At 37.9% G+C, this 16,634-nt stretch overlaps 1 long non-coding RNA gene across 1 annotated transcript; it reads left to right on the top strand.

Moving 5' to 3' along the window:
- The first annotated feature begins 258 nt into the window (after positions 1–258).
- Positions 259–16,511, top strand: LOC106945683 (uncharacterized). Its single transcript, XR_001424614.1, has 3 exons — positions 259–376; positions 11,546–11,551; positions 16,498–16,511. It is a non-coding gene; the product is annotated as an uncharacterized LOC106945683 (long non-coding RNA).
- Positions 16,512–16,634: the final 123 nt, after the last annotated feature.

Genomic DNA, 16,634 nt, shown 5'->3' with positions numbered 1-16,634 from the left:
GAAGTTATAACAACGTTGATCATCCTCTATTAACACTTTAACAATTCTTAGTCTACACTCTGCACAGAATGTTAAAGTTTTCTTTTTAAGATTTCATTGGTATTACATTATATTCATCAGTTTTCCTATGCGTTCATCAGTGTTATGGTCTCTGATCTCTCAGTATCCAAGCTTTCTCCTGAGTCTCAGGTCTGCCTGGCTGCCACAGGTGAGACAGTGAGATATATTCCACCTGTGAAATCTTCAGCTCTGAGGAGGAGCTTCGTCCTTGAACCTGGCGCTCCGTCCACCCAGGCGTTTTGCACAGCTGAAAGGTTGCCACAGAAGATTCAAGAATTTCTCAAGCATGCATGAAAGAATCAAAGCAACACTCCAGGTATGTTCTGGACAAGGGAATAAAATTGACCAAAATTTGTCAGTTTTAATATAGAAAAAAGTATCTTTCATAATATTGCCCCTTTAACCTAAGCAAGTCTGTTGTAGCTGTGGCTGTGTATTGAATGATTGTCCTTGAGCCTCAACCCTCCGTCTCATTGCCCTGAAATTACCGCTATCCATCCTCTCAATAGTCTCTGATCCTGCAGAAGAAAACAATCCAGCACCATGATGGGTTCTTTTATGCTCTGCCACATACTGCTTTTACAAGTGGGACAGATATTTTCATTTTGGTGTTTTCTAATCAGATCACATTTTTCCCACATTTCTTGTGGCACTCTACAAACATAACTATGCAGGGCTCGCTCTGAACGGCGGCTTTCTTGTTGCCACTCTTGTATCAAAGCCAGATTTAATGAAGCCAGCGCATCTAACAGTTGTCCAGTCACAAACTGCAGATTTCTGCAGCTCCTCCTGAATTATGATGGGAAATTATTAAAGAGGTGCAAAAAACTTGCTCATGAAAAAGCAGGTGTTTGTCTTCTCTGATCTGGTATTTTATGTTATAACACAATCATGCTATGTCAAAACTGTGACAGTGTCTAAAGTTACAAATAAAACTACCAAAGCAAAACCATACACGCAAAGCAGATGTGGGTTTCAAACTGGAGATTCTGATCCGAATAAAACCCACATTTTTGGTGACAGTGAGTGAACTTTTAACTTTTGTGCATAACAAGACGAAAGGCTATTATGATCTTTTAGTCAGTTTATCAGTCTTGAAATGCTCAGAGAAAGAAACGGGCTGGATTTGGAAGCACTGAAACAGAAACAAGTGGGATTCTGAGAGATGAAGAGAAAACGGGGCAGGAGAAAATGCTTTAGACTGAGTAGTTTGGGCCACTCTGAGGGAAGATCATTTACAAGGCTGGGGAAAGACGCAAGTTTGAGTCAAGCTCAGGCAGTTTGTTTTGTGCAAAAAGGCAAAAAAAAGTGATGTAAGGCAATGTAATGTAGATATCCACCCACACAGCACCACACAAACCCATAAATTCTTTACTTATGTCCATATCTTCGGCAAAACATCAAGTCTAAAGATCACAGAGAGGAAATGTCTGCAAAATGCTGCAGTTTCTGCAGTGGCACATGCCAATATCTGTTTAATGCATCTGAGCACATGCTAACCAACACTGACACTACTCAATCAGAATCACAATCAATCTTTTCCTCATCCCACACACATTCCAATATTGCCAAACTATCTACTATAAACAGCTGTTTAGGCCTCAGTGTGATCAGATCTGCTCTAAAGAGTGTCTGCATCATTTAGGAGGAAAGTCAGTTAAAGTCCCCGGCTTTCGCTTTGAGGTTTATGACCCAATACTAACTACGTCTGTCAAACAGAAAAGACAGATTTCTCTAAGAGATAAAAGAGAAGTTGCTTCATCTGTGGAAATACGTGCCTACCTCTATTTCTCCAAGAGAAAGGGAAAACTTTCCGTTGCTTTCCAATATCCTAATCTCACATTTAAAAATCATAACTTTATTAAAATAGACCAACGACTCTCTTTTAACTTGGTGTATAAAAAAGAGTTACTGTAATAGATCATGTGTGTCACTTTAGATTCATGAAAAATGTATTCTAATTTTAGATGCATTACAGGTCTGATATATCTAAAAACTAAAAAGAAATGCAGAACTGTGAGTGCTGTCTGTTTACCTCAAGCTAATCAAGATAACTCTTCATAAGGTGAAGAGATGAAAACGAAGGAGAAGGAAGCATGAAGGCAAATGTCACACAGAGTCAAGGAAAACCTTCTCAAGCTAGTGCTGTGGCGTAATAAACTCTCCCAAAGATATCCAAATACCATGCCTTAATTATCTTATCAACATATGCCTCGAACATCAAAGTGAGCTTTTCATTAAAACGAGAAGCACACTCATGGCCTTTTTGCCTGTCTCCCGTTCAGGAGTGGTCTAATCAGCTAACTTTCATCAAGATATTTTGCTCCTCCATAAACTTGGGGCAGAACTGGAAACTTTCCCTTTGGACACTTGTTTACCATTAAAATAAGAGGTGCATGTAGAGGGTAAGACATTCAAAACCATTTATTCATTGTGCCATAGGAGAAGACAAGTACGATTAGTCGATTGGAATAAACTGTGTAAAATTAAAACCAGTTGTATATGAGCGTCTTTCAATTCATCCATCAACAACAACTATCACATCAACTACCATCATTTTAACCAAAATTACGAAGCAAGTAAGAAAATGTAATTCACGTAGCACCTTTCTCAAGCAGTTGTCACAAAGTGCTTCACAGTAAAAATAGCAACAACAACAAAAAAAAAACAGTAAAAACACAATGAGAGAAACATTTAGGGAACGCTAACGTGCTAAACCGAGTGTGAGGGACAATAAGTGGTTTCTGCTCTGAAGATCTCAGACAACAAGCTGAAACCTAATGCTGAATCAAATCACAGACATAGAGAGGCGCCTGCTCATGCTGAGCTCTGGATTTCATAGTTCATGTAATAAACTGCAGGAAGCTGGTGAGAAGATTTTCAGACAGGAGTATAATGGGAGCTCTCATGTGCTTCAGGATCCTCATACTGACTTTGCTAATAATTGCCTTTGGCACTTAGCAATAGTTATTCACAGGCATACAAAGCCTATTTTTGCATTACAGTTACCTTTGTCATCCTTTGAAGACTTTCAGACTTCTTCACATAAACTGCAGTTTCTATAGTCTAATTTCCAACATACTGACTCTTGATGATATTATATACTCAATCTGCGTTGCTAATAATGTAAGTAGTGCAAGAAAGGTAAGTATTGCTCCCCATGCATGCGTTTTTGGACACTTGCCCCCAAAGCAACTGCATACATGGAAGCATTTCCATATCAGTGACAAAGAAAAATGCATACACTCGGACAGTTTTCAATTTGAAGCCTCCAGACACCGCTCTCATGCAGAGTGAGACTCTCTTTATAGGTAAATGTAATTTGTCAAAGGCAGATGAATTTATGAGTAAGCTAACAGCATCATTAACGGCAGAAGTTTTAGTTGTACCTTTCTGTGACTCTCTTTGAAAAAGAGACACTGTCACAAGTTGGTTGTCTGCAGTTCAGCTAGAAAGCAATTTGCTGTCAAAGATTGGTTCATTTGAATAAAATTTCAAGCCCAAACAGACAAATTAATACCTATAAAAAAAACTCCAGAATTAGCATAATGCTGAGAGAGAAAACCGTGTTTTTCTTCTTATTGTCTCATTAATCACTTTAACACCTTTCAAAGTTCTCTTGCCAACTCTCGGAGGTCATAACCTTGAGGCTGCAAACAGCATTTTAGAATAGAAGGAAGAAGCAAAAAGCAATAGGAAAAATAACAGGTCTGCTCTTCACTAAATGTTTCCAATTTTATTCTGAACATCGATAATTTAGACAAAATTGACAAGACCATGAAAACTTAAATCCAATTTGTCTTTTGTTTCAAGTTCTGAATGTTAAGTTCCTTATTAATAGGTCAGTTATTGATCTTTGGTGCAGCAAAAAAAAAAAAAAAAAAAAAAACACACGACAACTTTTGTTTGAGTTTCTCCTCTGCAAGGTTAGGCTTTTGATTTACAATGCACCCTGTCCCTTCCGCCGTACATCCGAATAAGGAGGCTTACTGTTTGTGTGATGTGTTTATTAATGAGGCATGTTTGTCAGTATGTGAGCGTGGGTGTGTCACTGTTAGACAGCTGATGAGCTTCCTCATAGACGGGGAGAAACTGTGACAGTGACTGAGAGGAACGTCTTTAGGCATTCAGCTCTTTGTCTCCTGTCGGATTCCTGAAATAATTCATTCCCTGTGTGTCCTGTAGAGGGCCCTGTTGCACTACCTCAATAAACAGATCCATGAGATTGCATTTCCTCTTCAAGGCTGCTCTGGCAAGGTGATATTTTAGTGTTTTTTATTTATTTTATTTTTTTTATTGGGAACAAAGGCAGGCTTTAGGCTCAAGGAGATAAAGAAACAATGACTAAAGTTTTAAATTAGTTAACTGACCCAAACCTCTGAATTTCAAATTCATAAGTGTTGTTGGGGTTTCATGAGTCAAATTTCTGCTAGGAAAGGATTTTTATTTAAAAAAAAAAAGACTCAGTAAGCCACTGAGGTTGCCACTAACAATATTGTTTGTTTGTTTTTTTTACCCATCTACTGATTAACTTTTAAATTAAGCAATTAATTTACTAGTTAAAAAGTTATTTTATTTTATCTTAAAACTATTTTAACTGAAATAAATAACTATTAATATTAATGTTATTAAAAGTACTTAGCCCCAGTATTCCGATTTTTTATATTATAAGACTGATTTAGACAGAAGTGAACAAAACTAGACATTTTCATGGTGTCACAGATGACATCAGTTATTCACTGTAGTTCCAATTATATTATTGGGATGAAAAGGTCAACTTACAATAAATAACCAAAAAAAAGGAAATAAAAAAAAAATATGTAAATTAATGGGGATGTAGTTAAAAAATATGGCAACACCCAAAAACAAAAAAGAACAGACCAACACAAATGCACTTTTATTTGTTCACGAAAAAGGTAAAGGTAAAATAGGAACAAACCTGCTCAGTTTTGAGAAAAAACATGCTCTGTCTTGCAATGTTGAAAGCACTGTTTCAATTTATCAAACTGCCACAAAGAAACAGAACGTAACATGGAATTATTTACAAGTTTTGCTAATTCGATTTTTATGTGACTTCTTCACTTAATGTTGTACTTAATGCAAACACTGACCAAGAAGATTACCACTTTTGCAAAGAGTCTGCATTTTTCTTTTAGTTGTTAGCAAACCCTCCCACCCTCCTCCCCAAAAAACATAAATTTACCACACAATGTTGACATGTGCAAATGTTTAAGCCAGATCTTGTGGAGAAGTCCGAGTCGTGCAAAGTCTCTGAACCATGTCTGAACTTTCACAGTTTCTCTTCTCGGGCATTTCTTAATGATTTGTTAGACCGTGGAAATTACAAGCAAGAGGTGCTTTGATATCTTTTCACAGCTTTATAGCCTCTACTTCCTTTAGATCCTCAGTTACTTGCTCAAAGCAGCCCAGATTTTTGAGTGTGACCATCAGACATGAAGAAGAAACGAATTTAGCAGGCAAGGAGGCTCTTCAGAAAGACCCGATCAGTCAATTAAAAATAGTTAATGACGTTTTAAGATTTTAATGGTTATTTACTCTCTGATTTGCAAACTCTGTTTTCATTTAACACCAAATACCTTGCTGTGAATCTATGGGGGTTTAGTCGCGACAATTGTCTTGACAAAAAAAATAAATCCTGCATGGGGAACTCTTGCAAGATAAATATTTAGGGATATGCAGAATTTGTTTGGCTTCGAAGCGTCTTGGGATTTGACCTAGGTGAGAAAACACTAAGTTTAGCAAAGATAAGGTGGGAAGGTAACATTCACAACTTCCCTCTGGGCATGGAAAGCTCAGGGCCTACAGGTGTTTGCATGAATGCAGGAATGGGCCTGGTAACGGCAAGAGTAGCGGCATTTGTTGTCACTATGTTATTCAAAAAGATTTATAATTGTAGCAGAATAAAGTTGTAACCAATAACCAATTGTGTATGGTAAATATTTTCCAGTCTTCTTTTTCACTTTACAAATGCATCCTACAACAGTTTCATAAACTTTACTGTGTGAAAAGCATAGAGAAGGTCTAGCTGAAGTGCTTTTGCAAAGCTTTCTCACACCAAACTGAACAGCACGTATTTTGTTCTGTTTTCCATAATGCCTTCTTCTACAAGTTCTCTGTCATGCTGGAGCCCCACGAACCCACTGATGGGTCTAAAATAGGTCTGCCTCCACATGATACACCATGTGGGTGATGCAAGCCCAACGAAGCGCACAGGGTGCCAGAATCACATCTTTTCTAATGCATGAACACGAGATAGGCAGTCATGATCATGAACTAATCTTCAGGCAGGGCCAACATTTCATAATTTCTTTTGAATATCCATTAAGTGCAATCACGAATTACAAAAGGGTTCGACTGTAGACTTGCTAAAGTTTCAGTTTGCCTTACAAAAATTAAAACCAACTGAGTCTTCGGATGTCTTGTGCTTTCTCTGTGGCTATTTCCTTATGTTCATTTAGAGTTAATGTTTTTATTATTTGTTAAGTACAATACAGCATAATCATCCGAAATTGATAGACTCTCTGATAAAGAAATAAAAAGCACATATCTCTTTTTTTTTTTTTTTTTTGGTGTCGCTTCATGGGGCGATGACTGTGAGAGTTCCTCTAGTTTCCTTGAGCCGTCGTTGTGACTTTTGGCGAGAGACTTCACCTGCCTCGCCTGCTGGTGGTAGGCTGCCATAGTAGCTCACCATCGAATGGGTGACTGAACTTAGTGTAAAGTACTTTGGATTCCTCTTAAGAATCTAGACAGAATATGGGTGTCAGGTATCAGCTGATACCCTTGAATAAAATCAATTTCAACAAATGCCTTCAAAAGTAACATGATCGGTAGATAAAATTCACTTGTGTTTGATATAATCTAAACTTATATTGATGGTATCCAACTATGAGAGTGAGTTACCTCAGACTGCATGAGATTTTAGAGAGGAGTAACTTACAAACTACTTGTCCTCTAGCTTTTACATGCTACCCAATGGCTGTTTATCATTGGAACGAAACAAAACACAACATGCGCCGACCTAATTCGTAACTTAACATGTAAGACAGTTAGATTGGACATGGAGAAAGGGACTTCAGGGTCAGTGAATGACAGCAGGATGGAGTCGGATCAGAGTGCGGACGAGGGAAGAATCCTGGAGGAAGTTGAGGAAGAGAAGAGTGATTGAGGACATTATGACAGATATGTAAATGGCGGAGAAAAGGACTGCTGAGAGTGGATGCTTAGGCTGGTGGAGGAGGAAATGTCTATTTGATGACATGTGCATTAGCATCTTGTCAGTGGCAGAGGGCCATGACATTGAGGGGAAGAGACACAGTGGGATGTGTAGTGGCTGAGTAAACCACTATAAGGTTATTTCTTGTCTCTTACCCTCTGTTTATTTCATATAGTTTGTCAGCTTTCCTTTCCTCAGGATGCCCTATTTTCTCTGACTGAAGTTTCTCCTTCGGATGAACCTCAGACGTCCTCATACTGTTTGTAATGTATTTTTGATGACGTCCTCGTCATGTCCCCGCTCTTCACAAAAAGGGGGAAATAGCGTGGATTAGTCATTAAATGAATCACTTTTCAGTGGCCAAACAATTACTTAAAATACCAAAAACAGAGGAAAACCTTCAAAAAAAAGTCTTTTAGTTGAATAAGACTGGCTGCAAACCCATGAGAAGAATGTGTGAGTGTGCAACAAGATATAAATGGCCTTAAGGGTTTCTACATAATATTGAAAGGCCTGGGAAAATGTTACATTTTTGAAACGTGTTTTCCAGGTGTGGATTAAAACAGAAAAATGAATATTAGCTTAGATTCATCCATTTTTTTTTATAAATGTATCTAAGTCTGACTGCGACATTTAGCTATCTGAGTCTTAAATATATAGATGTGTTGGAGACTACTGCCCATCAGCTTGCTTTCAGTTACCATGGCAACTGAACGCAGCCTCACAGACAAACTTGCTGACCAAGGAGTGTGATGTTTGACACAACTCTATTAATATGTACCTGACAAGAGAATTAAATTTTGTCATATGTTTTGGATATTTATGATAAGATAAATAAATTACTACTTTTTTTTAATTTAAATACTAACTTTCTAGATCACATAATGTGTTTTTAAAACATGGAAATTGACGCAGCTCTCTGCAAGATGAAGATGTTCTCATTCACAGTGCTGTCTATGAACAGTAACATTAGTGCACTAATCCAAGTAAGAATGCTGTCCTTTTTTTTTTTTTTGTATTGTATTACTGCATTGCAAATTAAGAGTGAGCAGTCATAGATATTATATCAGAGCAACAAAAGTGTTTCTTGTCTTTTATGTCTGCATGTCGTGTGTTGGGGGGCGTCTTAAGCAAATGCCCAGGCAGCATGGCTCAGCCTGTTTTTGTGTGCCCACAAAACAGGCATCGTATTGACAAACTAATTTAGCGCAGCCATAGTCACGATGAGTCATAATGAAATTTGTAATGTACAATGAAATTGATTTATCACAGAACCATGCATGTCTTTATTTGCATCAAGAGGAGGAAATGCTGTTGTTTTCTGGCGTGTGACTGCGACTGGGGGTACGTTTTTTGTGTCACATAGTTGAAACATCAAAGCATCAAAGGTCATTTAGAGAAAAGTTAGAGCACACTCACACCCACACATCAAAAGGAAACATGTATATACCGCCGAGGAGGCAGGCAAAGCCTGTGTGGTTGTCATGAATGAATTGCATTTATTTCTTTTTTCTCCCGCATCCCTTATTCCCTCCACCACAGCTGGAAAAGCAAATGTCAGTGAGTTGTTAATTGCTGCTGCTCCGTCTCTCAAGCCCATGTGCCCTAAAGAGCACATGAGGATGTCCACTTTGCATGTGTGTGTGTGTGCGTGTGTGTGCGTGTGTGTGACCTTGTACTTGATATAATGTAAGGACCGTTTTTCCAACAGATACTACTCTGTACGGTCCTACTGCTCCCGGGCAGCACAGTTATGTTTAGGGTTCGGTATGTACTGGTAATGGTTAGGTTTAGGGCAAGGGTTAAGGTTAGGCTATAGAAATGAATGAATGAATGAATGAATGAATGAATGAATGAATGAATGAATGAATGAATGAATGAATGAATGAATGAATGAATGAATGAATGGCAATGCCGTGTGAGAATAGAACAACATGGTGTGTGTCGGTGTGTGGATGAGTGTGGGCGTGTGTGTGTGTGTGTGATCTGGGCTAAAAAGGCAAAGATGACTAAGTGCACGTTTCGTTATGTAACTAATGTCGGTATGATTCAGAGCTCCATTAACACTTTAGACAGTACATTCAGAAATTGTTCACAAACAGCACATTACTGTGTTTTAAAGGCACGACAAGACAGTCCTACTGGCCACCTAAATAGAAAAACGGCACAACAGTTAAAGGTAAAAAGACAAAAAAAAAATATATATATATATACAGTATATGACCTTTTGCAGACATGTGACGCTCTGATCCAAACTTGCCATGGCAAAAGCTTGAATCAGTTTTTTCTTTCTTTTTTTTTCACAAATAATGTTAGAATCAGAATAAGAAATATTTGACCTGATTAAAAACTAAGAAAGTAAGACAGTAAATAAAAAATAAAGGCAAAAGCATTTTCCCAATGAAGGTAATCCAAAAATGTAAGAGTTCAAACATAGGTTCCAGTTTTAAAATTTCACTGCAACAGGCAGGAAGGATTCCTTGCACAGCTCTGTTTTACACAGTGGCCATCTGAATAACAATCAACAATCAATCCATTGATCCGTTGATGTTGCAGTGAATGTGAAGAAAAGTTCTACATCGTCCTGATTTTGGACAACATTCTCCTCTCCAGCCGCAAGGAATGTAGTTCATCTCATAAAACAGGACTGGCCTTCCAAATGATTTTGTTGATCTTGTTGATGTCCTTGACTCTGAAGCCATATTTTTGATGAAAAGCATCTTTTTTAAGTTCTACTTGAACCCCAGCCAAGTTGGACACATTGCTGCTTCTTTTAACTTACGTAGCTGAAATCTGTTCCTGCAATCAGCCAGGGAAGGAAACAAGGTAATCCCACCCATTGGATCGTCCAGGACTTGTCCTACACAGTACATAGGCAAGTTATGAGCCCATATACTGCATAGGACAACACAGACAGATAGATAGCACTGGGTTGAACACTGTAATAGGCAAACTTGAGAAGTCCGAGTCAGAGCTTACCTGAAACTTATTTTTTCTTCTCACTTATTTGTTCTGTTGTTGTTTACAACTTTGTGACTGCGACAATTTATCCCTCTTGTCATTGTAGAAGTGTCAGCCTCCACTGTTTACCTGCGTGTGAGTGACAGTAAGTAAGGCTTGATGCGTTTCAGTCTCAGCCACGTTTAAAAGCAAAAAGGTGACAGCACCCAGCCCGGTATGAAGCTCGACACACATTCTGACAAATGTTCCTCCCAAAATCCTTCCAAAGGTTCAAGACTCAGCGAGAATAGAGAAGTATAAAAAAAGATAAGATGGATTTGGGGGTAATATTGTATGTGAAAGCTTTGCTTCTGCCATGGAATGCAGGATGAGGAGAGAGAAGTGAGCATAACAGAGACAAAGAGAGACAGAAAACAAAAAGAAGACAAATCGAGGCAAATGCAGGGAGACAAGGTACAGGCAAAGAGTGAGCATGAAAGAGGATCTGTCTCTACACCCTTATCCACAACAGAGAGTGATAGCAAAAGACAGGGGAGATGGAGGAAAAAGAGGCCAAAAGTGGAAGCAATGTTCTTCCTCTGGGTTAAGTGGTACGCTTATCTGTGGTTCCTCTTCAGACTCTGAGCCTGAAGGAGAGCATTTTTCACCAGCTTGTCCCACTGACTGGGTGAAACAGATGAAACCGATCCTGTTTGTTGAGGGAATGCTAATTTCACGTCACCGCTTCTTGTTCTGCTTTCTCCGGGTTTCTGTTTTTGTTTTGTCGAAACAGAGATAATGGGAACTTTGGCCCCTCTGGTACTGTCCCATTTTCATATTCCCAGTTTGCTCATCAGCGTGTGTGCGTGTGCGTGCGTATATATCCCTTTCCATGCATATGTGAGTCAGCAATCCGCTATATAACATATTTGGGGGGATATGCATTTCAAAATAGAGAGTTAGAGTTTGTATGAAGTAATTGAAATTAAATGGAAAAAAAAAAAAAAAAACTTCACCCTGATAATCAGTTAATGAAAACTAAGAAACAAAATATGCAGCAAAATGTGAAATCCTCACACAAAAATTGTGAAGGTTAAATTCAAGATTATGATAACTGTGGAAAACAAAGAATGTCAGTAAGTATCGCTGTCATGCCTTTATGAAATTCTTTGTTCTTGACCCTTATTTGCTGATATATCTTTGTCAACTCTGTTGTTCATAGATACACACTTCTTTCTTGGGTTATACCTGTTCAGGTGTTCAAACAAATCAAGTTTCAGATAATCACATTATCGTCAGTGCATCTAGGCGAGTGTGGTGAAGACAACTTAAGTTCAAACCAAGCACCAGAATGAGGAGGAGACGTGAAAGGCTTTGAAAATGACATCATTACCAAATGAATTTGTCTGTGTGTATCATATAACCACATCTTGGGTTTACAGAAAACTATATCCAAGGAGCCGCAGATGTGTGGATTGAAATGGCTTATTAGTATCATAAGTTTTAAAAGAATGGGCAGATGGGATTGAGGTTATACAAGAGCAACAGTTGCTTAAATAACCACTTGCTACAGCCGTGGTATGTAGACGGCGCTCTCTGGATGCACACGTTTCAGAGAGGTGAAGTAAATGAACACAGAATTAGACGAAGCACAGCCCTATAACAGGTGCCTCTCCTATCAGCTACCAGCAGGAGCCTAAGGCTAAAATCTGCACAGGCTCACCAAAATTATATAGTAACAGCTTGGAAAATGTTGCCTGGTCTGATGAGATTCAAGTTTATTTGCCACTTTCTGATGATAGTGTTTGAATGTTGCATAAGCACCATAAAAGCATGAATCCTCCCATCCCTGTTTCTAGCTGACTGTAAGTGACGGTGTGTTGCAGTTGGAGCTTTTTTCAATAACAATAGCACAGCCTCACTGAAAATGTGATGCATGTCATGATATTTCTGTCCACGGTGAACCTGCATTTTGATGGCAAGATTCAGAAAGGACTGAATTGCTAAGCTCAAGAGTTTTCAAACATTTTCTTTAATATTACAGTAAGGTTCCTGTAATCCAGGCTCAAGAATCTCTACTGTCACAAAATCTTAATCTGAATGTGCAACCATCAAGTCCTCATTAGTTAGTTACATCATTGATCCTGAGGGAATTACAATGTAGCCTCTTTTTACACATACATAAGACCATTAGCAATAGTGTGATGATATGAAGCAAAAACTCTGATAAATATTTTAGCTCAACTTTACTCTATTTAGATTTAAATGAATTTTGAAAGCAAACAAAAGTAAAAATCTGTACAGACAAGGTGTAAAAAAAAAACAAAAAAAAGTGACTTGTGAGTCTGGACTTTATTCATATTTTCATATTTTTTTTTATTTTTTTTCATGTCATGAACTACTGACTGCAAGAGGAAAATATTTTTGAGTTTTAAAGAGATGTTTAAAGACCAAGCCCATGAGCTTACTCATCATTGCAATGCAAGACACAGCAACAGTGATGCAAGATCAACAGCAAAATGCTGAAGATAATGTCAAAGCGTTGCAGTGATTGCTGAGTGCTTTGAAATTGCAGATCTGACAACCATTATAAACACAATAGGTGACTGATGACAATAATGGGTGAGTAAATACCACTGTAACCCATCTTACGTCTGGGCAGTAACGTGTTAATACTCATTAAACTGAGTGAATTTTCCTTTCAAAGAAGAACTTAGTCTTTGGCTTAATAAGATAAAGGTTATATTTCAGTGTAATGAATTACTGAGGCAACTAGCACAGTGATTAAAAAGCAGCACAGACAGAGCCTTGTCAACAAACACAATTGTGTCAAATTTCCCTCCCAACCAAGGTGAAAGTGGATATTAGCTATTGTTATTCCCCACAGGCTATTTGTGGTCACTCAGTGGGTGCTGTCACCAGGTGTGCCCGAATGAGCAGTGGCCTGCCAAGGAAAATGTGAAAAGCACCCAGTTAGCATTTGGAAGCTGTCGAGGCTTAAATGCTTCAGTTAGCTCACTGTCTCTTGTCTCTCGTCTGTTTTTGACCACTAAAGCCGTCATTTGGCTGCTTCCCATTGGGAAGCCTCTTCTTGACCTGCTGCCTGAATGCATAAAGCAAACAAAAAGAAAAAGCCAGAAACATCCAATTTTAGGAAGGATACTTACCAAATCATCCAATTTTTTGTTGCTATTTGAATGTTTTTTTTTTTTGTATTGTTTTTTTTTCTCAAAATCTGTTCAAAATAAAAAAAAAATAAAGCATTTTAAACCACTTTGAAATCTCACCAACCTGTAATTAATTCACAGACTCACAACTTTTCTAGGAATCCATTTGCCACCTGGAGACCCACAGCAGTCCTGCTGTGTTTGAGTTGATGTTTGCGCTTGTGTGGCTGTACTTATTGTCCACATCATTAGAATCAAAGAACATGTTTGCTTGGTTCTGACAATATTTGTAGAGGTCCTGTGTGTACACACAATAGTGTCCCCACTGACCCTCAGGAGGACGAGTGTAAATTTGCAAGAAGCATGACTGATGAATGTGTTTCCATATCCTTGGCAATTATTCTCACACTGTGTTTGTATTTGTGTGCATGTTCATAACATCGTGTTTGATTACCTTGAGTAACGTCAATAACGTCCAAAGTCATTGTGGCATATTATTTTTTATATTTTAAAAACCTGACAGTGTAATCAATGATACAAGTAACAGTAGATTCTGAAGGAAACAATCAAATAGAAATCATTTTGTTTAGTTAGTCCTATTCATAATGTCATTTTACGATATTTTGACCATGAACATAGACATCACACAATTGTTTATGGGAGTAATAACAGATGCCACCATCTAGGAATCAATTTCAAAGTTTATTCAGAAATGGCAGAGCTAGTAGCAACATCGCTTTGAGATGCATTGACTGCAACTTCTGCACATCTCCAAATGCACACCTGGTGGTGTATTTGGATGTGATGTGCTTCACTGACATGTGCTTCTCTCATAATTTCACATTGAGGAAGAACTTTCATTTAATCTATCAGTGCCTCTCCTTAAGACTCTCTCGACAGAACACTTTCTCTGACGACGTGAAAGTCAGACAAAATATGACATGACCATTCATTCATTCGTCACATTTCAATGTGTTTTTATTTATATGTACAGTCTAAAAGCAACCACAGCCGACACAAAATGATGTACACGCACTAAAAGAAGAAACTAAAAGAAGAAAGCTTCTGAGATTATCACTGCTTATGATATAAAAAACATGTCAAAGAGTCAAAAAATAACTAAATTAAAGAAGTTAGTGCTTAAGTGACTAAATAAACATTGGCTACGGATATTATTATGAGTTGTTTGAGCTTAAAAAATAAAATATATATGAAATATAAAATAAAAATGTGCAATGCCTGTATAGAAACTAACGCATGAGTTTATTTGTTAATGCAAATAGATGTGATGGCAGCATTTTCGACTATGCAAATCCCTGAACTTAAGAGGCAGCAGTTGTGTTTCACCTGACAGTTGAAACAAAATCTCAATTACCCGCACTGATGAACATAATGCGAACGTGAATTTATGCAAACATTTACACGCATTTATGGTGTTACCGTTGTGCTGGATGAAAACCAGCGAACATGAAGAAGTCCATACAACAGCTTTAGCAGTTTTCCACAGCCCTGAATGTTCCCCTTTTAAATTTTTAAGACTTTTAACAGGATTCACCAGTTACGGATTCTGGTACCAAAGTCATTACATCAGTAGTTCAGTCAGTATTGCAGGGCTTTTTCCCCCACATTCAACCTCTAATAGTCTTGCTTAAATAGATGCAGACAACACCACTGGACAGTGTATTTATACATAAAGCTATACAATCAAGCAATTGTTTTTACATATTAAAGTCTATTTTACATAGACAATTTACATCACACTACCGACTTTTAAATAATATGCAAAACAAACTAAGTCATATAAAACTAATGCTTCAGTCCACTTCCACTCTCATCTTGAGTCCAATTATCTGCAACAATGAGGTGGACGATTAGAGAATTAGGCTGTCATGTGTGCACCCCATGAACCTTGGCTTCTGGAAGTTGACCTCAAAGAGAGATTGGTTAGTGGTCATCAAACTAAAACCATAAAATTGACCATGTATGTGTGCACCCTTTTTAAAGTTTCACAAAATTTTGCAAAATACTCTTTCTTGCATTAAGATCGAATTACAATAAGGCGTCTAGTGTGAAGGGAAAAAGGTTTTGTTATGGATCTTACATTCCTTGATTTGCAGCTAAGCTGACCACAACATTTTCTAAGGAGGAAAATCGATGTAAAAAAAAAAAAAAGCATTGTGTTTTTTTGTGGCAGACCTAGCTGCTAAAAAAAAAGAGAGACTAAACAGAAAAAGCAGCTGGACCTGTAATTTCTTTAATTATTGAATCCATCTTTCTTTGTGTACAAAATGGAAGCAGGTAAAAAAAAAAGGTTGTTTCTTTAAATATTAGCCAGTCAAACAGGAAATGGGTAGAAACATGACACAGCTGGAGGCACGCTACGCATGAGGACCTGCTTAAATCTGCTCTTGAGATGTGAAGACTGCTCTTGGCTCCCTTGGGTACTTTTACAGCCTTCATTCTGTCAAAAGATGGCACTAGTACCACACCTGGTATTTTGTTAAACAATAAGAAGGAAGAAAAGGTAGAGGGGGAAAAAGAGAGACAAATAATAATGGAGAAACTCAGCCATTGAAAACACTAAGATAAAGTATGCAAGGGTACAAAGGATAAAAAAGCTGTATAAGGATTGCACATAGTAGCAAAAAAAGGAAAGATGTGAGTTGCATAACAGCCTGATCTTGCTAGCAGTATAATTTATTTAGCACAGCAGATTGGGCCTAAATCTGGACCTGTTTTTCATGCAGGAACTAATCAGTGACTACTCGTGGGGAAAGAGTGATCATTTTACGGCGCCCCTCTCCTTGGACTCAACCTAAAAATCAAATGTGACTCCTGCTCCGGTGAATACAGCCACAGCAGTGGTGTAAAGAAGCACATTTCTTCACACCGTAAGTGCTTGTCACAGTCACTTAGTATGCTATTGTTGCAGGACAGTAAGTGGAAGAGGAGAAGATGCTCATTCTGACAGATGGAGTCCCTGATTGCTTTCGCTTATCATATCTGATAGACTCACAACCTCTAGAATACCAAAAACATGCAAATACACAAGTGCTGAATTCAATTTGACTTTCAAACAAGTTGGTTCTGCAGTTTCTTTAGGGAATGTTCTGTCCTACAACAAAACACATGCATGTTGATATCTTCATTGTTGACACAAAAATATTAAAAGTGATGATTGTGCATTATTACTTTGAGAAAAAAAAAACAAACAAACAAAAAAAAAAAAA

This window comes from Poecilia latipinna, unplaced genomic scaffold (genome assembly GCF_001443285.1).
Source record: "Poecilia latipinna isolate Pla-1442-1.1 unplaced genomic scaffold, P_latipinna-1.0 Scaffold157, whole genome shotgun sequence".
NCBI lineage: Eukaryota > Metazoa > Chordata > Actinopteri > Cyprinodontiformes > Poeciliidae > Poecilia > Poecilia latipinna.
This window is presented reverse-complemented; position numbering and strand designations above follow the sequence as displayed.